This window comes from Lagenorhynchus albirostris, chromosome 2, assembly GCF_949774975.1.
Source record: "Lagenorhynchus albirostris chromosome 2, mLagAlb1.1, whole genome shotgun sequence".
Taxonomy (NCBI): Eukaryota; Metazoa; Chordata; class Mammalia; order Artiodactyla; family Delphinidae; genus Lagenorhynchus; species Lagenorhynchus albirostris.
In genome coordinates, this window is record NC_083096.1 from 184,068,642 (window position 1) to 184,091,922 (window position 23,281).

Below are 23,281 nucleotides of genomic sequence, written 5' to 3' on the forward strand. Positions count from 1 at the left end.
GGTCACCCCCTGTGGGGTCCGGACCAGCAGCCCTTGTCAGGAGCTTAAGGGAGGCCCCGGCGAGGAAGGGAGGGGGCGGGCGCCGGCCCACGCTTCAGCGTCTTGTATCCAGGGCAGAGCAGGTCTCCCCTGGAGGGCTGGCAGGGAAGACCCACCTTGGCAATCAGGAGGCTTCCAACAGGAGGGCGACACAGTAGCTGACACGGGCCAGACCTGCTCTAACCGCAAATGTTTAAACAGCTCCTGTCTGCGCCAGCCAGGCTCGGAGGGAGGGCGGGCGCTACTGCCCCCGATGTGCAGATGCGGAGACTGAGGCTTGGTGTGGGGATGGCAACGCCGGGGGTCCGTGAACTGGGGGGACTTGCATCTGGCGGGCAGAGGGCCTGGAGTCCCCCTAGAGGGGTGGAGGGGAGAGGCAGACCGGACAGCGGGCGAGGGGCCCCTTTGCTCTGCACCCACTTCTGCGAGGCAAGCACTCTGTCCCCTCAAGTTCCTTGGATGGTGGGGAGAACCCCGGCCGTGGGGCGACCCCAGTGCTCAGCTCCCTCTTGCACGTCAGGAGGGTTGGGCTCCATAACCCAGAGGCCCCTGCAGCTCGGCACCCCGGAGGCACACCCGTGTCCGCATCACAGAGCCCCCCCGGGCCCCCTCCCGACCTGGGGAGGGAAACCCTCTCCTGAGGTCTGCCCAGCCTGGAGGAAGCTCAGCACAGGTGACGACCGAGGGGGAGGGAGGTGACGGGTGATGGACGACAGGCGGCTGAGTCTTACCAAAGCCGCTTCCCGCCCCCCCAGCCCCGTTCCTCCTGCCCCCACCGTGCCTCCCTCAGATGCTCCAGCCCTGACGGCCCGCTGCCACCCAGTGCGGACCAGCCGTCAGGCCCGACCCCATGCCCTCCCCGCTGGGGACAGCCAGACTGGGCAACGCCGTCAGGGTGTTGGCACAAGGCCCCGGCCGAAACTGCCACCTGACAGATCCCTTGGGTGGCTCTCAGGCTTTTCTATTTGAACCTCCAGGGCCATTCCCCCCACCCTGTAAACCTAGGGCCCCAACACCAGTGGGATGGGGGCCCCCTGCCAGGCAGACCCCACTTCCCCGCCCCACTAAGGCCACCTTCCCTGGTCGGCGGTCCCCTCAAAGGCCTTCCTAACGTCCTGAGCCTTCACCTGGAAGACGAAGGAGGCTCAGTGCCCGCTGCCTCGCCTGCCCTGCAGGTGGAGAAACGGACCGCCGAGTCCGTGCCACGGAATGTTATTCCTCCACCATCAGGAAGAAACAAACTACTGATGCTACAGCCCGGAGGAGATGCAGAAACACGCCACACGAAGGCGCCGACACGAAAACTCACACGCCATACGGTTCCCGTTTACACGAAAGTCCAGGGATGGCAAACCCACAGGGACAGACGCAGATGGGGGCGGCCAGGGCTGGGGTGGGGCTTCGGGGTGACAGCTAAGGTGCAGGGGTCCCTTCTGAGGCCATGAAAACGCTCTCAAATGGACTGTGGTGATGGGTCCATATACCTGGGAATTTTTTTAACTGGAGTAGAGCTGATTTAATGCTATGCTAGCACCTGCTGTACAGCAAAGCGATTCAGTTATACACACACATGCACGGTCTTTTTCATGTTCTTTTCCATGATGGTTTATCACAGGATATTGAATATAGTTCCCTGCGCTCTACAGGAGGACTTTGCTTTTTGTCCACCCTGTAAATAATAGTTTGCATCTGCTAATCCCAAACTCCCAATCCTTCCCTACCCTGCACTCCCCACCTTGGCAACTCTAAGTCTGTTCTCTAAGTCTGTGAGTCTGTTTTGTGAATATATTTTAAAAATACTGAATTGTATACTTTACGTCGGTGAATTGTGTGGTATGCCAATTATAACTCAATAAAAACAACTGAGGGACCTGGCCAAGCCTCACCTCTCCTGGCCCGGGCCATTGTGGGCGTGAGGGGAGTGACAGCCAACGCCTCCAGAGGGCCCGGGTGGGGGCCCCACGTGCTTTCACACCCCCTTGCTCCAGGACGACACTGCTCTGCGTCCCCCCCACTTACGCCTCCCCACTGGACTTCAGACCCGACAAGGACAGACCTTGTCCCACGGGTCATCAACGTACCCCTGCACGGGCACAGAAAACGTGGCCAGTGTGAACTGAGCTGTGCTGTGGACATAAGGGCACAGACTCCAAGGACTTAGTGCCAATGGAAAGAATAGAATAAAATATCTCATTCACAATTTCATATTGATCACTTGCTGAAATGAGCATAGTTTGGGAAAAGCAAAATAAATTCTTGAATTATTTTCACCATTTTTCACCATTTTTAATGTGGCTACAAGAAAATGCAACGTTACATGTGTGGCTTGCGTCCCATTTCTACTGGATGGCCCGCACTGGACAGGGTCCTCCATCAGTGGCCAGTGAGGGACTCGCAACTGTAATTACTGTTATTGCTTTTATTATTATTAATTATTAGCACATCCTTTGGGGTTGTAGTGCATTTCTCATTACAGAGTGGTTACTCAAGAGGGTTGCTGAATGAGAGAGCAAGTGGGCACAGGGATGCAGGGATGGAGGGATGGAGGGGGGGATGGAGGGATGGATGAATGGATGGATAGACGGATGGATGATGGATGGATGGGTGGATGAATGGATGGATGGAGGGAGGGAGGGAGCGGGGAGAGAGAGAGGGAGGGGGAGGGAGGGATGAATGGCTGGATGGAGGGATGGATGGATGGATGGATAGATAGATGCATGGGGCAGCAGGATGCCCCCCACCCCACCATACAAATGCCCAGGAATGAGGACGGGATGTGAGCCTGCTTCTCCCACTTGCAGGAGGCTGAGAACCTGCTGGGTCCTGGGGGGAGGGGTCCCAGCCTGCCAACCCAACCCCCAGAGATCTCCTTTCTCTTCTAGGTGATGAGCACGACCCCTCTGGAGGGTCTTCCCTTTCGCTCCACCAAGGGCTGCAGGGAGCCTTCCACATCCCTAGCAAGGACAGCCCAGCCTGGGGTTTCATGTCTGTCCCCCCGGCTCCATCCCCAACAGGAGGATGGCCCAGGCCAGCAGAGCAAACTGCCCCTGCCTCCCAGTTCAGGGGAAGGAGGAGGCAGCCCCACAACGACAACCGTGTTCAGGGGAAGGGGGAGGCAGCCCCACGACGACAACCGTGTTCAGATTTTAACTTGTCCACATTCTTTACAGAACTGAGGCGAGTGCCAGGGAATTAGTCATTGAACCAAAAGGAGCAGGGCTGATAGGATCTCCACGCCCAGCAGCCACAAAGCAAGAGGGAGCCTGGAGGCTTCCAGCGGGCCACCGGCCCGCCACAAGGAGTCCTAATGGGATGTGGGACCGCTGCCTCCCTCATCCAGCGAGGGTCTCATCTCCTCTCCTCTCGCTCCAGCTCTCCAAGGTGTCAGGCTCAGGGGCCTCCTGTGGTCTGGGGGCCTGGGAAGCCCCCCTTCTCTGCGGGAGCCTGATGACACTAGCCTTGTGCTGGGCGGATGCTGTCGGGGCAGACCGCCAGCGCCGCTCCTTCCCTCCGTCCTGCTTCCCCAGGGACACCCCTGCCCACACCTGGAGAGATGGAGAGACAGCAAGACAGCAGAGACGTCTGTCCCCCTGGTTTCCCTGAGGCTTTGAGCGCAGATTAGGAAGTGTTGCATCCTCACCTTGAAAGGCCCTTCCTTCCCTACCCACAGGGAACTTTGCGTTTCCTCCCCCGCCAGGCAGGGAGCTTTGCTGGGGCCACCCCCACCCAGACCCAGCTGCTAAACAGGGGAGTCTGGACCCCAGGGGAGGCCAGTGTCATGCCCAAGGCGGCTGCACCCAAGCCGGCAGGGGTAGGGGTTCTCCAGAACCAGAGGCCCCCGGAAGCTGAGACGAGACCCACTTGGCAACAGGGAGGAACTCAGGCAAGACCAGGGCGTTTTTGGTTTGTTTGGCTTTCAATAAGAACTCCCAAGAGAGTGGGCTGATTGGGGCACGCCTGGCCCGCGGCGGCCCACATGTGCCTACATGCGCGCGCAGGGCTCCTGGGCCCGACCCAAGGAGGGCCGCGAGTGAGCGGGAGTCGGAAGCCAGCGGGTGGCCTCTCCCCAGCATCCCCGGAAGCGCCAGGCCTGCCTCTGAGCCTCGGAGGCCCCTACGCCCAGTACGCTGGGCTGGAGTTCTGGGAGGGGGTCTCGGGCTTCCCTCTCAGATCTCAGTGCCTCCGGCGGAGCAGGACGGTGCCCTGGGGGCCCCTCTCTCCAGCCCCTCCAAGGCGGTCCATCCATTTGCTCCACAAACTCTTCTGAGGCTCTCTGTCAACTTAGAGCCAGATGCTGGGCCGGGGGAGGGGGGTCAGACTGCCCTCCCGGTGCGGGCCGTCTGCAAACCCACACCGTGTGCCTGGGTTTACGTCCCAGCCTCCACAGGGCAGCCAGGCTTGCTCCTGGGGTCAGCGTCTCTCAGGCAGGAATCCAGCGTGGCCTATTTTTGCTCCATGTCAGGCAAGGGCGCACCTTGGGCCCCTCTGGGGGGCCATGTGCACACGTGTGCTCTCACGCAGGGCCCAGAACACGCGCGGAGATGGGGCGCCGGGCTTAGACCTCAAGCGTGGCCACCCATCTGCAGAGGGAGGAGGCTGAATGGGGCGGGGCTGAGGGGGTCCCGCCCCTGAACGGACATCCCGCTTGGCCGCTGCCAAAGCCTCCGGAGTCCCAGGGAAAGGAGGAGGCTTCCCGAGGAGCTGCTGAGAGAGGTCCAAAGGCGGCTGCCCCGGGGCCCAGGTCCCGCCCACCCCCAGCCCCACCACCATGTCCCCAGCCCCCAGCCTCAGGGGCCTCTTGCCCAGTCCCTGCAGATCTGCTGCGGGCCTTCCCGCACACAGGTTAGCCCCAGACTGGACGCTCAGAAACTCCGGGCTGAATGAACCAGACCCTGGAACTCCCAAGTAGGCCCCCCGAATCACACAGGCCCACTGTACCCACTCCTGTGCTGGGCGCACTCTGCGGCCCAAGGCAGCTCCAGCTCATGGCAGCCCTTCCAGGAGACCCTCGTGGCAGTGACCACACTGCGCCAACCGGCACCCCTGCCAGTGCACGGGGGCTGGCCAGCTCCCCGTGAGGGCAGGGAGGCGGCTCCCCGGCACCCTCCTCTGACCCCCACAGATGGCCGTCCCAGCCAGCCTTCTCCAGGGCCTGGGCTCTTCCCGCTTCACCAGGTCGACCCTTTCGTTGTGAGCTGGATTTTGTGGGTTTAGAAGTATCCCATTTTATGTGATTATCTATGTAGAATTTGTAAACCATCTCAAATGATTTGGGGGGATGTACCTGGGAAATAAACTGTCTTTGACAGTCTGTGTTCCCATTCCCTCCTAATCTCTAGCCTCCCTGCATCCACGACCACCTTCAGCAAGGCTCCAGGACGCTAAGATTAGACGAGGACCGTGCAGACGGGCTGCGACGCGCAGTCAGGGGACCCAGCACAGATTTACATTGAGGCACCACACGTGCTCTCTGGAGTAAAACTGATTTTTTTGGTGAACGTGGCAACAGAAAAACTTGTCGGTAAAGTTTAAAACGACTCTGGTTATGTCCCCAGGGGCTTACGGTTTCAGGCTGCCTCACCCAGTGGAGGGGACTCGAAGCCAGGCCAAGCGGGGGCAACTGGGGAATGCGGAGCTCAAACACTGGCTCAGGAAGCATCTGCCTGTCCCGGCTGCAAGGACACAGAGATTCGAAAGACAGGACTCGCTCGCCTTTGGGCAGTGATAACAGCTCCCAGGAAGCCCCGGTTTCCGGCCTCCTTTCGACACTGCAGGTCCACACACAGGGCCTTTTCTCGTGCTAGTCACCTACTCCCGATACTGTCTCTCCTACCTGTACCACCTCTCAAGGATCACCTCCTCCCTGAAGCCACCCAGGCTCTCTCCACCTGTTCTGGTGTTCAAGGACTTCCTCTGCTGCTTCTCTGGGTTCAGTAACATGATATGCACGCCCATGTGGGTTTGCATCTGTGCCCACCTCTTACCAACGGCTTCTGTGAGGGCCCAGCAGTTAATACACTGAGAAGCCGAGAATGGCGCCCGACACCCGGAATGCGTAGACGTGTCTGCTGTCGTTCCTACCGGCTCCCTCTCCCCCTACCTGCCCCCAGGTGGGCATGGATGGCCACGGTCCTGGGAGCTACCACATGCATGGCTATCGCAGAAACACTGGTTCTGGCTCCTTCTTTTCTAAGCCATGGGACGGCCAGCTCACTCATCTTGCATTCTTCTGCATTTCCGGCAGAAATGGAGGTTTCACGCTTTTAATGTTCTTTCAAGGTGTGGTCAGAAGACCATTACTCAGGGCGCCCGCCCAGGGATCTGAGGGCCCATCTCGGGGTGGGGGGGCCCCCTGGGAGGTTTGACCTTTTCTGGCAGCTTGGGCCCATGCCCCCCCCCCCAGTGCTACTTCAGTTCAGCAGAGAATGATCCAGTAGGTCATAGTGTACCCTTTCCTCCACGCCCAGAAAGGATCAGGAGGGACTCAGCAAGGGACAGAAATGACAGGACAACTCGAAAGCGCAAAGGAGGCTGCCCGGCGGCAAGGGCAGACTGGCAGCCAGCGTGAACAGGGACCCAAGATGAGACACGTAATTACAGAATCCCCACCGTCCAGGGAGCAGGGTCGGGAGAGAGAAACCTCTCCTCAGCACGGAAGCCCCGAGCTCGGAGGTGAGAGGCTCCTGCTAAGCTAATTTCTCTCCACCAGAGTGTACAACCCATCCAGACACCTTCCTCCTATTCCAGCTCCTATTTCTGCATTAAGAACCTGCTGAGTGTCCAGGACACCTGCAGCCTACACGGGCAGCTGTCCAGCCGTTCAGTCCATGGTACCCAAAGTGTGCGCCACGGCACGACTGCAGACCTAATCGGAGCCTTGAGGACAGCCAGCGTGTGAGGCGAACCTTGGAGAGAGAAGTGGCACGGAGCGCTTGCTAACCAGGAGCTCCTGTCCCCACAGGAGCCAAACTAGCTGGCAGTGGGCGGTGAGGGGAGAGGACCTGCCTCTGGCTCTTTAAAATGGCCCCCCTTCTGGCAGAGGGCAGGCTGGAGGGGGACAGTCTGACAAAGAGCTGTCCCCTCCCTGTCAGGCAGGGATGAAGTTTCGCCCTGTGAGACAGCGCTCTGGTCCTGCCTCCTGGGAGTGCTGGGGTCCCAGCCCATCCCAGGGCACCCAGCCACCATTGGCCTGTTCCAGCCCTGGCTTTTCCAAGTGGCCCGGCTGCATGGCTTGGCCACTGCCTACTCTGTTCTCGAGAGGAGGCCGGGAGACCTGGAGACAGTGGCCGAGCAGCAGAACGCTTGCCCCCTGGGTCCCAGGGCGCCCATGCTGCTGCTGGTTTGCCCATGGGGCTGGGTTGGGGCTGAACTGCCGGATTCTAGAGAAGCCAGGAGTGTCCCTGGGGGGCACTTTCCGGGACTGCACCTGTGTCCCTGCTCCTTCCAGGAGGGTCCTGTATTTTTTTTTTTAATAGATGAAAGTTGGACCTTTTTTATTCCATAAAGGGTTGGGTCTTTTTATCCCTTTCTTATGAAAGGGTTGGAAAAGTTATTTTTTTGGTTTGGGTTTTTGGGTTTTTTTGGCTGCGTTGGGTCCTTGTTGCTGCACGTGGGCTTTTCTCTAGTTGCAGCAAGCGGGGTATGCTCTTCATTGCGGTGCACGGGCTTCTCATTGCGGTGGCTTCTCTTGTTGCAGAGCATGGGCTCCAGGTGCACGGGGTTCAGTAGTTGTGGCACATGGGCTCAGTAGTTGTGGCTCACGGCCTCAGTAGTTGTGGCACACGGGCTTAGTCGCTCCACGGCATGTGGGATCTTCCTGGACCAGGGCTCGAACCCGTGTCCCCTGCATTGGCAGGCAGCTTCTTAACCCCTGCGCCACCAGGGAAGTCCCAGCCTGTGCGTTTTTAACAGAGGAGGGTCCTGCGAGCAGCAGTATTTAAGGTCCCACCAGACTGAAAGGAACTAAAGGATCAAGGTTTGTCTTTTTTAATTGGGGGAGGGGGGCATCCCTTTTCCTCCGTCTGTAAGCCTCCGAAATAACTGTCCACGCCTTTGTGAAGCCACAGCAAATGCTCCACGGCCACCCTGGCTAAGCACGTGCAGTATCTCACACCCGTGACCCTCAGCTCTTTCTAGAAGCTGAAGCAGGTCTCCCCGGCTGCTCTGTGAAGAGCCAGCAAGTTGGCGGCAGCTGGCCTGGGCTCCCCGCTAAGGCTCCTCTCACTCTGGGACCTCAGCCAGGCTTACAAGGATCAGGCAGGGGACCCTCGAGACCCCAGAAGGGGAGGCCCGGCTGCCGGGGAGGCCCTATCGCTGTCCTCCACGCTTTCCCTGAGAACCCTGACAACGGGGAGTGAGGATGTTTCCCCAAAAAACCCCAAGAAGCCCCAATGCAGCTCCAAGCAAAATCTACCCGTGACCTTCCCAGATGTGCAAGGTGGCGACCCACCAGCCTGAAGCTTCACAGCTCCTCCCAACTCCCTCCCTCCCTCCGTCCCTCCAGAGCTTGCTGGGTCCCAGCGGACATGCCCATGCTGCCTACCCCTGCGCTGTCTGTTGCACCCCACTTCCCCTGCGGCCTGCAGCACCCACCATGCATCTAGCGCTGCCCCAGGGCCTGCAGAGTGCCCTCACAGCCCTGAGGGAACAGGCTCCAGGCTGGCCCCCAAGGTCAGCCTCTGTGCACCGGTATTCAAGTTGCCCAAGGCCCATTGCAAGGCCTGGCTGTGTGGTCCAGCAGGGGACCTCTTTGCAAAAATTGGAAATATGGTAAATACAGTAAGTCCCCTACATAACGAACGAGTTCCATTCCAAGGGCGCGTTCGTAAGTCCAATTTGTTCGTTAAGTCCAACAAAGTTAGCCTAGGTACCCAACTAACACAATCGGCTACACAGCACTGTCCTGTAATAGGTTTATAATACTTTTCACACAACTAATACATAAAAGACAAACACAAGGGACTTCCCTGGTGGCGCAGTGGATAAAACTCCACGCTCGATTCCTGGTCAGGGAACTAGATCCCACATGCATGCCGCAACTACGAGTTCACATGCCACAACTAAGAAGCTGGTGAGCCGCAACTAAGGAGCCTGCCTGCCACAACTAAGACCCGGTGCAACCAAATAAATAAATTAATTTAAAAAAATAAAAAGTTTAAAAAAAACAAACACAAAAAATAAAGAAAACATTTTTAGGGCTTCCCGGGGGCGCAGTGGTTGAGAGTCCACCTGCCGATGCAGGGGACGTGGGTTCGTGCCCTGGTCTGGGAAGATCCCACATGCCGCGTAGCGGCTGGGCCCGTAAGCCATGGCCGCTGAGCCTGCGCGTCCGGAGCCTGTGCTCCGCAACGGGAGAGGCCACAACAGTGCGAGGCCCGCATACCGCCAAAAAAAAAAAAAAAAAAAAAACATTTTTAATCTTACAGTACAGTCCCTTGAAAAGTACAGTAGTGTAGTACAACAGCTGGAATACAGGGGCTGGCGTCGAGTGAACAGGCAAGAAGAGTTACTGACTGGAGGAGGGAGAGGAGGTGGGAGAGGGTAGAGCTGAAGGATCGTCAGCAACAGGAGACAGAGGGCGAGCTGCAATGTCACTCACGCCTGACGCTGATGGCACAGGTTTTGGTTCCTTGCTGGATTCAATTCCATCTACCCTCCTGAAAAAACGATCCAGCGATGTCTGGGTAGTAGCTCTTATTTTTCTCATCATAGATGACACGGTAGCACTGGATTGCATTCTGAACGGCAACCTTCACGTACTGTTCTACATTTGCGTCCTGTGCCTCAAAACCTAACAGCACCTCCTCAAATATAGAAAATCCCCTGCCATTTCCTGCATCGTGACTCTCTTCGGTTCTTCAGTTACTTCTTCCTCTTGTCTCTCCTGGAACTTCTCAACAGGACCAGCTACATCACCGCTGCTTTACGCTTGCTTCCGGACACCCTGGGCTTGAAATAAAGGTACTGTACTACTGTACTCTATTCAGTCCTGTACAGTAAAGTACACAGAAGCACAACCACTTGTAGAGAATGCACGCGTCCTCTGCAACGTACAATGGATGTACAATGTACGCCACACACGTGAACTAACTCAATCACGTACGTTCGTGTCTTTGGAAGTTCGCAGCTCGAAGGTTCGTATGTAAGGGGACTTACTGTAGTGTTATCTGCGTCTTCGTCACGGGACCAGAGTGTGGATCCAAATAGGAGGGGGGCTGGGTGCAAAGGTCACCAGGTGGAGACCCCTGCCCCCCGCGCTCTGCCGGGCCCCCTGCCCTGTGGCCCCTCCCCATTCCCCTCCTGCTCAACTGTCACCTCCTGCAGTGAGGCCCCCAGCCCATCACTCCCACTTCAGGTACAGCACCTCCTGACCCAAGCTTCTACCCTGCGTGACCCAGTTCATCCTGTTCCTGTGCTGGGGAAAGGTTAGGGTTAGGGTTAGAGTGGGGCAGACATGCGTCTGTTTGTCACCACTGTCACCCCAGGTTTGAGGCCCTGGGGTCTGATCTCAGAGGCTCTACCTGGGGAGGGTCGGCCAGGTGCCCCCTCCTCTGGCGTTCTCTGTCTGCTCTGACCCCCAGTGTCCCCGTGCTCCCCGGAGGATACCAAAACCAGACTTTCAAAACATAGAGAATGAAACTTCCAACTCCGTGATCTTCGCTGGCAGGCATGTCTGGGCTTGGGTGCAACCTCGCCCAGAGGTAAGTGACTGACAGGCCGTCTAGGCTCTGGCTGGGAGATAACCCGTCCCACTCGGAGCAGGACCTCCATCCCGCTGGTATTTCCCACAGCATCTCCAGGAGTCTGTGATTAAACGGATGGAAATGCCAACAAGATTCGACTTGTGCTTGGGGGGAAAGGCTCCCTCTCCTCCTGAAAATATGCACATACGCTCTCTCCTCTCACGGGGCCTTGCCCAATCCTAGCCAGGGCATGTGGAACTTTCCACACCTTGCTCTGGGCTGCCAGGGAGGCGTGTGCCTGCAGGACCTGCAGCCGGAGCCTCCGCCTGCAGACGGCGCTGCGGAGACAGTGAGGGCGCAGCCTGGACCCGAGAGCCTCCACAGGGTCCCCCAGGGGGGTCTGGGGTCTCAGGCTGCGCCCCTGCCAGGCTCTGCGGAGCTGCCAGGAAACAGGCAGGTGACCCACGGGAGGCAGAGATTTTTTTTTTAACCATCAGGAAACGAGCCCAGTCCATGCCCCACCTCTCAGCATGCTGAGAGCCTGGAAGGAAAGTGGGGAGCTTGGTGATCTGTCACAGGCCCAGCTCGAGGGGTACGGCAGGGGTATGGGCTCCTCTCTCCTCCCTGAGCACCACTGGGGGGCGGTCTGCCCTCACCCCCTGCCTGCGCCCCCAGAGCCTGAGCCACGTGTCCCCTGACATCCTTTAATCCATCCATCACTCTGTCCGTCTGTCTGTCCATCCTGCAGACGCTAAGCATGCCCCCCGCCTGCACCAGACACTGAGGACACCAAGGCGGCCATCATGGGGAGGCGGCCCTCCTCAGTGGGGACAATTGTGACAAGGGCAACGAAGGGGCAGGGAGGGTGTTGCGGGATGGCACAGAGGGGAGGAGGGGGCAGCCCGCAGAACTGGGGACGGCCTGGACTTACTCAGTGAGTCCTGAGGGCCGACCCCGGCCCCTCCCTCCAGCTCTGAAGCCAGAACCAGCTTCCCGGCAGGGGGTGCAGCTCAGCCCTTCAACACACATCTCCCGGGCACCGCCCAGGCCCTGGGAGACAGCGGTGGGCACAGAGACGCAGCCCGTACCCTGCACCCTCCAGCCTCCAGAGCTTAACTCCCATGAGGGGACAGCAGAGAAGCAGCGAACCAGGCTTCAGAACAGGCTGACGGCAAAGGAAGAAGACAAAAGCAACCCAGCGGGGGGCAGTCGGGCCAGGGGGGCTCCTCCAGGAAGATGCCACCGCCTGCCCAGGCACTGGGGAGGTCTAGACCCAGATGTCTGAGAGGGCCAGAGAGCCGCGGGGCCGAGGGCGGGACATTGCTCAGAGGAGCAGAACCCTCCCTCCGGGAGCCCACGGGGGACTGAACGCAGGAGGGACCCTCTAGCTCCGAGTCGAGGGGGGGCTGCATGGGGCCAGCACGATGCAGGTCAGGCTGACAGGCCCTAAAGAGCGGGATGCTGGGCGCCGCAGGAGGGGCCCAGGAACAGCTCCCAGGTGCTGGCCAAGTGAAAGAAGGAAGGAAGGTGGATTTTCTGCCAGCTGAGAAGGGACAGTCACCCATGGGGGCAGAGGGGGATGTATTACGTGGAAGTAGGGATGCCAGAGGGCTGGCGCTGCGGGGATAGACCTAGAACCTGGCGAAGGGGCAGGAGGCCGGGCCAGCGAGCCCGGCTGATGGGGCGACCCCTCTGTCCCTCTGAATCAGGCTCCGGCATCTCCTTCCGGAAAGGTCAGTCCCTCCCCGAGCCCCGAGAGCCTTGCACCCTCTCAGCGCACGGTAGGGAGAGGCTGCTGCTCCGTCCCCAGCCCAGGGCCTCCCTGCTCCCAGTTCAGCTCTGTCCTCTCCCAGCCACGGAACGGGACTGCCTCCTGCCAGGTCCCCAGAGGCCCATCCTTTTTCTGTCCTCGTCGCCTCCCACCTCCCAGCATCGTGCCGCCCCTCCCCCGGCTTCCCAGGCCGCCCCTCTCGTCTGCTTGGTGGCGTCTCTCCCTGTGCTCGGCTCCGACCCTCTCCCTGCGTGGGGCCCCACCCCGCCCTGACTGTGAACCCCACCTGTGCCAGACTCCCCAGTGGTCACCTCCACCCACACCCTCCAGCACGCAGGACTCCCGCCCCGAAGTGTCCAAGCCGCTGCTCCAGCCAATGCGCCCCGGCTCCGCACCGCCCTCCCATCCGCGAGGCTCCAGGACCCTGGGCGTTGGCCTCGGTCCTCTCCTGCCCTTATTCCAGAGATCAAACAGCCTCCCTCTCACCGATCACTTCCCACCACCTCCCGTGATGCCTCCATTCCACTGGGCGGCCCTTGTTGGGCTCGACCTGCTTTGCCCGCACCGCACATCCCCTCCCTCCCTCCCTCCCGCGGCTTCAGAAACTCCACGCTTACTTCCATCCCACCTCCCACGGTCCTCCGTCTGCTGCTTGCGTCTCACACACGGCACAGTCAACGCAGAACGCTTACTTTTCACCCCAAATCCCACTTCTTCAGTTTCCCAGCTGAATAAGTGATCATTCCCTTCACCCAGTCACCTGGGTCCAAACCCCCAGCCCATCAGCAGATCCCGTCTGTCTGGAACCCCAGGGCTCTCAGCCCCTCCCCTGCTCCCACCGGGTCCAAGGTGCCTACATCCCTCTCCATCCCAGGCCTCCAGCCGGCTCCCAGCCTTGCCCTGCCCTCCTGTGGTCTGCTCTCAGCACTGCAGCCCAGGCAGCTTCTAGAACTCACGAGGGATCACGCCCTCCTCCTGTGTGCCCTCATAGGCAGTAGCAGGCACTCAGCAAATATTTCTTAAAGCACTGATTGACTTTCCCCTCCTGGGGTCCTCCTGTCCAAGGCTGCCCCTCCTATAGGAGCTGTCTCATCCGTAGCGACAGGTGGGACCCTGCTCCAGGTTGCACGGGAGACCCAAGCGCTGTGCCCTCCCGTGCTACCCCAGCTCAGGGCACACACCTACGACGCCCACCGTGGGCCTGGCCCATGGGACGGTGGCATGGGGCCAGGCCCAGTCACCCGAGACCAAGCCTTCGATGACCCTGCGGCCCAGACGGACCTGGGCCCGTCAACAGAGGCAGGCATGGGGGAGCCAGTGCTGTCCAGCACAGCCCTTCTCATCTCTTGCAAGTCTAAACTGATACACAGTGAAACAGGAGGCTGGGAGGCGGCTGGGTGGGGTCCCTGGATGCCCACCCAAAAGAGGAGTGGACGGGGAAAGTTGGAGAGTCTGGGTACTCTCCGCGCTCATCCCATCTGAGAAGGGGCCCATGGGGCATGCCCCTGGCTCCCTTCTGCCCCGTGAGCTGCTGGTCTGTGTAGGTGGGCGAAGATGCTTGGACCAGCAGTAAGCCCACCCCGGCACCAGCTGAAGGACTCCAGTAAGTGGGCCACGGCAGGGGGCTGTCCAGCCCTGACCGGGAAGCTGTGGGCCGTTGGCACAGCATGGGCTACGGGCAGCAGCATCAGAACCGGGGCTCAGAGTGGTGGGTCCCGGGGAGCTTCCCTGGTGGTCCAGCGGTTAAGACTCTGTGCTCCCCATGCAGGGGGCCCAGGTTCGATCCCTGGTCAGGGAACTAGATCCTACATGCCGCAACTAAAGGTCCCGGTGCAGCCAAATAAATAAATAAATATTTTTTTAAAAAAAGAGGTGGGGCTTCCCTGGTGGCGCAGGGGTTGAGAGTCCGCCTGCCGACGCAGGGGACACGGGTTCGTGCCCCGGTCCGGGAAGAACCCACATGCCACGGAGCGGCTGTTCCCGTGAGCCATGGCCGCTGAGCCTGCGTGTCCGGAGCCTGTGCTCCGCAATGGGAGAGGCCACAGCGGTGAGAGGCCCGCGTACCGCAAAAAAAAAAAAAAAAAAAAAAAAAAAAAAAAAAAAAGAGGTAAAGAAAAAAAAGAAAGGTGGGTCCCACAGGAGACCCAGGCAGGGGCCCCGACAGCATCCTGCAGCTCCATGCCCCCTTCCCTGCCCAGTGGGCTGGCAATAACCACAAAGGCGACCGCACGACCTCAAGTTCAACCCTTTTTGTTCATACCACTTCCCCTCTGCATGCAGTGGTAAGATCACAGATACTCTCCCTCCGGGACGGAAACAGAGACACTTTCACAAATCCGTGCGACCCAGCCCAGCCCAGCTGGCCCGGAAGGGGCTCCAGCAGCCTCTGCCTGCCATCAGAGCTGCTCTAGGCACTTGCTGACCGAGCGAATGAACAGGCCACGGTCATCCTGGGTCTACAGGAAGCCGGGTGATGATGAGATTGGCCATTGCTGGTCCCCAGGGTGGGGCGGCGGGGGCAGCAGGGTGGACGCCAGCGGCCCCCGGCTGCCGACAGCTCCTGCAGGAAGGCGACGCTCCAAGGCCCGGAGCCGGGGGGGGGCCCGTGCCTCCCATCACGGACCCCTCCCACTCCCTGAAAGGCGATGAGCTGCAGCCTCGGCTGACTTACACCGAGACACCCATTTCGTTCGAGAGAAAAGATTATGCCAGGGTCCTGCGTGTCCGCGGGGCTTCTCAGCTGGCCGGGCAGGGACACTGGTCTCCAGGTCCCCGGGCCTCTGGCTCTGCCTTGGGTTCCGTGTATGACTACAGACCCCCAGGCGGCAGGGAGACAGTCCCTCCCGGCTCACGCACCATCTTCATGGAGAGGCTGGGGGTACAAGGCTGCTCCCCGGGGAGCCCCTGGCCACTGTATGAGCCCAGTGACAGGTGCTAGTGGGTAAATGAGTCAGTAACGGAATAAGTGACAGAAGGGAGCCATGAGGACTCTAGCTGTGGCCCGCCCGGGGCTGCACCCTTTTCCAGGGCTGGGTTTCAGATGAAAAGCTCATGCCGTGGGTGGGAGAGGCCATGAAGCTTCCAGATGTGAGTGAACGGAGCCAGTGCCTGGGTCAGCCCGTGTAGACGGGCCGTACACCCCTCACCCCTCCTGGGTCCCCCACACACGGCATTACTCTTCCCATGGCCTTGCCTGGGGACACCCACCTGCAGGCACAAAGACACGTACCTGTTCCAACACACAATGCGAACAACAGCACACACACCCGCTGTCACTCACACGCTCAGACACGCGCACACAAACACACCTTTGGGCGCGCACAGGGCCAAGGGACCGCAGCTCTTTGTGGCTCTGCGCTCATGGCTCCTGTCCTCCACCCGCAGAGCTTGGCGACACCTGGACTCTGTCCAGCTGTCCATCCCAACCCTCTGCCCGCTGCTGGGTCTCCCACAGGGCAGGTGGTACCCGTGGCCCCCACGCCATCCACCTCCCCGGCAGGAAAAAGGCCCGGTGGGGAGCAGCTGAGCCCCAGCTCAACCTGCTCAACTAGCAGCCTGGTGACCGCTGGCCCCAGGGACTGGGCACACCTGGAAATGAGACCAGGTTCCCGGGGCTCAGGCCACAGGGGCCAGGCACAAGCTGCGGTCCCTTCCTTCCCTCTGCCCGGCCCACCGCCATCGTGAGGGGCAACAGGACACCTCGAAGCCAGCTTTCTGTGAGCCCCTGACCCGCAGCTTGGCCGGCAGGAAACACTCCTGCCCCCACAGCCAAATGAGCAGCTTCCCAGGTGAGGATGCTCTTGTCCTGGGAGCAGGTGGTGGCAGCCCAACAGCCAGCCAGAGCCCAGGGAGCAAAGACAGCCTCCAGGGTACACTGAGCTCCTGCAGCCGGGGGCAGGGCCGGGCAGGTGGGGCAGCCCGCCCTGAGCCTCAGACAGCCCAAAGCCAGGGAGTGAGGGAAACCTGCACGTCTCTGGGGAAGGCCACCAGCTGACCAGACTCTCACCCACCCTCCTCCCCCTGGCTGTCGGTCCTGCCCAGCCAGTGGGCACTGGTCCCCAGAGCTTCTCCAGGATGGGCAGGCACCTGCCTCCGCGCCTGGGGCCGGCCCCAGCCCGTCGGCGCCTCCTGCCTGCCTCTGCTCACCCTGGATGGCGGCATCCCCTCCGGCCCCAGGTGCCGAGCAGGGCGACAGACAAGAGAATGCCCCGTGCATCCTCCACCACGGCAAAAGCCCCGCCAAGGCCCCCTGAAAAGGATGCACGACGCGCACCTACCGAGGCGAAGTGCTGCACGGGGTCACTGACGTACAGCATGGTGGGCGCACAGGGGTCTGCACACGCCGGGGAGCTGGCGTGCTGCGGGGCGAGGCATGGGGATGGGCGGCCGGGGAGCCGGGGGCAGGGGTGCGGCTGCCCGGCAGGGTGGACCCAGGCAGAGAGGCTCCGTGGCTAGGCGGGCAGAAGCACAGGACGCTGCAGAACATGTGGGCTGGCCGTGGGCACTTTGGCCCTCTCCATCTGCCTTGGTCCTGTCAACTAGCTGCATCTAACAACAAAACGGGCGGCCCACCCCTTTATTCCTCATGACTATTCATCAAAGTCCAGGGCAGGCCTCAGCTTGCCCACTGCTGGGTCGGACCGCACCAAGGCGGCTGCGCAGGGAGGGGGCGGCCGCGGGGCCATGGGCCACCTCTGCAGTGAGGCTGCGCCTGGCTCCTTCTGAGATGCTGCCTACGGGAGGCCCTGGGGGCCACAGGCCTCCACCCCAGATCATCAGGGGGCCAGCCCGGGCCCTCAAGAGCTCGGGAGGCAGAGCCAGGCCACCGGGCAGGGAACAGATGGCGCTTCCGGCCCTGCGCCCAGGGTGGAGCGAATCTCACTCCTGCCTAGGGAATGTGGTGGCCCTCCAGGGCTGCTCCAAAGGGCTGAGCAGAGACGAGATGCACTCAGGGAGGTTTGCTGCCTGCGGAACCCCACAGGGAGCCTGGCGACGGAGTGAGCATCTGGGTGTGGCCCAACGCAGCCCAGAGCCCGCACCCCAGACGCTGCCCGGCCTGCCGCTGGCCGTGTCCCCACTGCTGCCGAGCCCCCGGAGTGAGAGGGAGGTGGTCCAGAAGGAGGAGGAGCCCCGCCCATCGCAGTGCATGGACGGCACTGCCCTCAGCGCTGCCAGGGGCTCAGAGATGGGGGCCTGCCTCCCCGGCGGCTTCGCGGTGCTCACAGCCACTCCCTTTCTGGAGGACCAACCACTGTAACTTAACCGTCTTTGACACCAAGTTGGCACAGGGGCTGGGATCATCCCTGGGAGATCAACCGGGCCCAGATCACGTGAAAGTGGATGTGAAGTTTCCAAGCCCCCAGAGTCCAGCTGCTTCCATCCCCCAAGGAGAGCTTAAAAACTCGCAAGGTGCCGAGAAGACGGCATGTAGACCCCGTCTCTCTCCCGGCCTGTCCTCGGCACATCCCGGGGAGCTGGGAGCAGCGGGGTTGCACAGAGGGAGGCCAGCCCGAGGAGCCCGTGACGCGTCCAGCCCCCCAGCTCCTCTGGCTGAGGGAAAGGGGGATCCCAGGCAGGGGACGTGCAGCCAGGCGCTGCCCCCAAGGGGCTGGGCCGGGAGCCCCCGGCTCAGGCTCTGGGCGCCTCGGCGGCTGCAGCCAGAAACACAGCTCAGCACATGCGGCCTGAGCCCCCGTGACTGCGTGTGGCCATCGCTGTTACTCCCAATGCACAGGTGTCCCCCACTCACAATGAGACATCAAGGTTTGAGGGGCAGACCGATGTTCCGGAAGGGGGTCTGCAGCGGGGCCCCGGCTGCAAGTTCTGGCCAGAGGCAGCGGCCGAGAGCCTTCCTAACAGGATGCCCGCAGGCGCGAAGGCCGGGGTGGGGTGGGGGAGCGGGGGAGGGGGGGAGACTGTCGGTCAGTGAGATTCCCGTGGGTGTTGCCAGGGCTTCTCCCAAGAGGGCTGGGGGGCTTGGCAGGTGGCTGGATGGAGGGACACAGGCAGGTAGGAGAGGAGGGGGAGGGCCTGGGCTCAAGCACAGGGCGTTGCACAACATTGGGTAAAATTCGAGTTGATCAAAAGCGTCGCTATCTGGGTGGGCCTGACCTAATCAGGGCAGCCTCCTCCTGATGGCCTCAGGAGCAAACCGCCAGGCTGTGGAGGGCCCGCGTGGCAGGGTGCGGCGGGCGGCCTCTAGAAGCCGAGAACAGTGGCCCTGGGCCAATGGCCAGTGAGAACCTGAAACTGAGCTCTGCCAACAACCAGGGCCTGGAAGAGGTCCCGGCCTCAGACAAGATGGCAGAGTCCTCACTGATACTTTGAGTACAGCCTGGTGAGACCCTGACCAGGGGGCCCAGTGGGGACACGCAGGACTCCCGACCCACAGAAGCCGTGAGACAACAAACAGGTGCTGCTTTAAGCCCCTCCGTTGGCGGTGACGTGTCACGCAGCACAGCTGAGTAATACAGCAGGGGAGCGAGCAGGCAAAGACCTTGGGCAGAAGACGGCCAGGGCTCCGCGGGACCTTGGATGGCTGGCGCGGCCGAAGGGCAGCCTTGGCCTCGGTCTGCACTCAGGCTCAGGCCTGCAGGGCACAAGGCAGGGCCCAGGAGGGGCTGGCCACACGTGTGCCCAGACTGGAGGCTGCCCACAGGGAGGCAGGGTCAGGTCGGGAAGACCTCCTCTCCTGAGCCCTGCTGGAAGCACTGAAGGCCCAGGTGCCACGCCCCACCCACACTGCGGGGGCACCTGCGGCCTGAGAACCAGCACGGTCCCCACAGCGTGAGCCTGGGCCAGACTGGGATTCCCAGCATGGACGAGAGCACGTTTCCAGCTCTCAAAGTGCCGGAGCTCCGGCACCTGCCCCAGAGCATCACCCACTTCCTGCGCATTTATCCAAAATCCTGGCCATCCTGGGACAGGGAAGGGGGAGCCGGGGCCCCTGTCCCCAGGAACTCTTCCTGGCTTAGTCCTCAGCTGCCAGCGCTGCCCTCCCAAGTCACCCCGCTGGGGCCGCGGCACCTGCTCTTCTGAGTTTAACTCGCCGGGACTCCACCTCACTGACTACTTCCGCAGGACTCGCGGCAGCAGGGCAGGGGGGATATTTTCTTGCACGGCCCACCTGCGCAGGAAGGGGTGAGTCACCAGAAGGGCACCAGTGATGTGTCAACTCCAGGTCAAACTCCTCACACCACCTGCGGACACCCACAGGCAGGTGGCTCTGCGATCCGGTGGCTGGCGGGGCTCACCGTCCCTGAGCTCCGGCCCTACGTCCTCGGGGCGGCAGGCCCTCCCTCAGCCCACCGGATCCCTCTGGGGGCTGGCTCTGTTCCCTGACAATGCCTGCTCCAGGGAGTGTACTACCGGACTGCGCCCTCCTTGCTCCCAGGCCTGGGGAGAAACGTCCCCTCCCCAGGCCAGGGAGGCCTGTCCTGCGTGACCGCTGGGGTCTCAAGGTCCCGAGTGGCTGCAGGTTCTAACCCTGGTGTCTGTCCCCTGCGTAGCTCACTGGGCACCTGGGGAGGGGCCGGCAGGGCTCCAGGGTGGATCAGCCCCCAGACACAGCCCCCTCTACGGCCCAGGCGCCCACAACAGCTGTCACCGGAGAAAGGCACCGGGAGAGGCGGGAAGGGATGCAGGGAGGGGGCAGGCATGGGCAGCCAGGGTGGCAGGAGGTGCTCAGACTCCGGGAGGATGGGCGGGAGAGACAGGGAAGGGATGGTCAGGGAGGAGAGCCCGCCAGCCTCAACCTCAACCAGCCCCACCCTCAACCGAGCTCCCTTTTCCTCCATCTCAACCTTTCGTGCACTGTCACAGCTGGCCAGAACCCTGCCCCCTTCCATTTTTTTGGAGGCTTTCGGGATCCCAGTGTCCCCATCAGGGATCGAACCCAGGCCCCTCGGCGGTGAAAGCACCAAGTCCTAAGCACTGGACCAGCAAGGAAGTCCCCCTGCCCCCATTTTGTCCTGAGGGACACTGAGAATCAGAAAGCCTGGATGGCCCAAAGCCCAGGCCCAGACCCAGCACGGGGTGCATACGGCCGCTGCCTGCTCGGGACCCCATGAGCGCTCACCATGGGGGGCTTCATCCTGTCCATGTTCCTCTCAGACTGTGAGGGCCTCCAGGGCCAGGGGAGACCCTACAAGGTTCCCCTTGTCACCACACCCGCCGGGGGCCCAGGAGTCACCTCCCACCTCGTGTCCTCTGGGCAGTCCTCATTTCGAGCCCACAGGAGGCCGGGTGTTCCCCTCTCTCCCCTTGCAGGAGGTGGGGGCCTATTTTATAGGTGCCTGTCATGGGTGAGCCGCCAGGGGTCTACAGGGACAGCTAGAACTGGAGGCCACCACACAGGGCAGGAGCTCCACCGAAGGGCCCCAAGGTGGACCTGGGGCGCCGGGTCCTTCCCTGGCACAGTGGGCTCTGGGGCTGGAAGCAGCTGCTCCCGGGCCCTCCCTGGCTCCACTGTTCTGGGTTCCAGGGGGAACAGCTCTCTCAAACTCAGCCCTTGTCCCCGGTCTCAGCATCACGTCTAGTGTTTGTCATGCGTTCCTACAGGTCAGGCACCATCAGTCTTCCTCGCAACCTTGGCTTAGATCCTCACTGGCCCATTCTACAGACAAGAAAACTGAGGCCCAGAGGGTCAAATAACTCTTTAAGCAAAGAAGAGGCAGGGGTGGGATCTGACCTCCGAGCCCCCGACGCCCTTTGCACCATCTCGGCCCTGTGGTGCGGTGGACCCTGGCTGCAACGACCTCAGGGAGCTCAGCGTCCCCACCAAGAACCTGTGCTCTGGGACTCCTCCAAGGCCGAGGGGCCAAGTGCTCCCATAGGGGCCCTTCTCCTTCTCCTTTAACTGCCCGACTCGGCTTCCTCAGCTGCCCAGCATGGGAGGAGGGTGGCCCGAGGCCCCACAGGGCTGGCGGAGCCTCTGCTGGGACCCCATACGGCCTGTCACCCCAGGTCCCCAAGTGAGGGCACCGAGGCTCAGAGACATGGGGACTCGAACCCGGGACAGACTGGCTCCTCGGGCGAGGCCCCTCCCACTCCGCCTGTTCCCACCGGCCACTGAAGCAGCGGTTAAGGGCGTCCCGGGGGTCCGCAACGGCCTGTTTCCTGACAGGGCCGGGGTGCTGCTCAGGAACCTGCAGGTCCGGCAGGAAGTAATCTGCTTGGTCACCAAGGCAACCGAGCAGGGTGGAGACCCAAGGCCCCCAGACCACAGTGTGTGCCACCCGCAAGGACCAGTGTCCCCCGATGCGACGGCTGTGCCTGCCTCGGCCTCAGCCTTTTCCTGGATGAGCCCCACGACCCAGTTGGGGGGGTGGCGCCAGAGCCCGGGGCTGGGGTACGGGCACCCTTCATCTCAGAGGACAGCGGCCAGAGGGAGCGGCATGGGGGCCCGTGTGTGTATGTGTGTGTGTGCACGAGTGCACGCACGCGTTCACATGGGCCTGGCGCACGCGTTCACATGGGCCTGAATCGTGACTACAGGGCGGGTGGCGAGTGCGAACTTTTGACTCTGCAGCTGCTGCTTTCTTGACCTGGAGCCTGGCCTGGGGAGCACTTGACCTGTTACCAGCCTGGAGGAGGGGCTACCCCCCTCCCCGCTGAGCCCCAGGCTTTCCCTGACGAGGGACCTGCTGGTGGGTGGGGATGGAGCCACGGGGGTGGGGGTCCCCACCCGCACCCCAGCATCACCAGGTCACCCTCAGCAGCACAGCGTCTGCCAGGGCTGTTTTCTGGCCAGAAGGTCAGGTCTTCTCAGCCTCCAGTCTGGACTTTAAGACAACACCACCCAGTTCAACTCTGCGGGGCTTCCTGCCTGCACCCTGGACTCCGTGGGCCCCTGCTCCAGGCCTCTGGACGCTTCAGGCAGAGGCCCTTCTGCAAGGCAGCTAGGCAGTGGGCTCTGCAGCCAGCTGCCCAGCTGTCCAGCTGTGTCTCTGAGCCTCGCCTTTCCCTCTGGGCTGCGCTGGGCTACATGAGGGTGAGGGCTGGGCTACACGATGTCAGGCAGGGGTCAGGATGCGGCGTTCGGAGGGGGCCTGGCTCCCCACTCCTACCCCTGCCCCCAGCCAGGGCCAGCGTGGTTCTGGGCACCCCCACCTCTGGGAACCTGCAGGACTTTTACTAAGAGGCGTGGCACTAGCTGAGAGACTCGGCCCTCTTGTTGGCAGAGGTGAGAGGCCCCATCCTGGTTACCCCACGGCTGGTGAGAGGGGTGTCCTGCCCTCCCTGGCCCAGACCTTCTCAGCATCAGACATCCTCCCTGGAGGGGGGGCGTCCCACCCCACAGGAGCCCAGAGCTGGTCCGCTCCTGACACTGGGTCGTTGGGGTCTCCTGGGCCTACTGCCCTCCAGGGGGTGGGCTGGGCAGCTGGGAGGAGGGGAGGTGGAGGCTTCTGGAACTACAGAGACAGGCCTCTTAGGAGACCGCATTCAGAGGCCCTCCCTCCCTGGAGCCTGGGGGCAGCTCCTGTCCCTCCCCAGAGTGGATGTAGGGTGAGTGTCTGACAATTTGCTTTTTTTTTTTTTTTTTTTGCGGTACGCGGGCCTCTCACTGTTGTGGCCTCTCCCATTGCGGAGCACAGGCTCCAGACGCGCAGGCTCAGCGGCCATGGCTCACGGGCCCAGCCGCCCCGCGGCATGTGGGATCCTCCCGGACCGGGGCACGAACCCGCGTCCCCTGCATCGGCAGGCGGGCTCTCAACCACTGCGCCACCAGGGAAGCCCTGCCTGACAATTTGCTTTTTGATTGTAAAGTAAGTGCCTGACATTAGGCTGT

At 61.6% G+C, this 23,281-nt stretch overlaps 1 protein-coding gene across 1 annotated transcript in view; it reads right to left on the reverse strand.

The window, feature by feature from the left end:
- The window catches only part of TP73 (tumor protein p73), a 55,120-nt gene that overhangs the window by 22,798 nt on the left and 9,041 nt on the right, over positions 1 to 23,281 (reverse strand). The gene's annotated exons all lie outside the window — the stretch shown is intronic.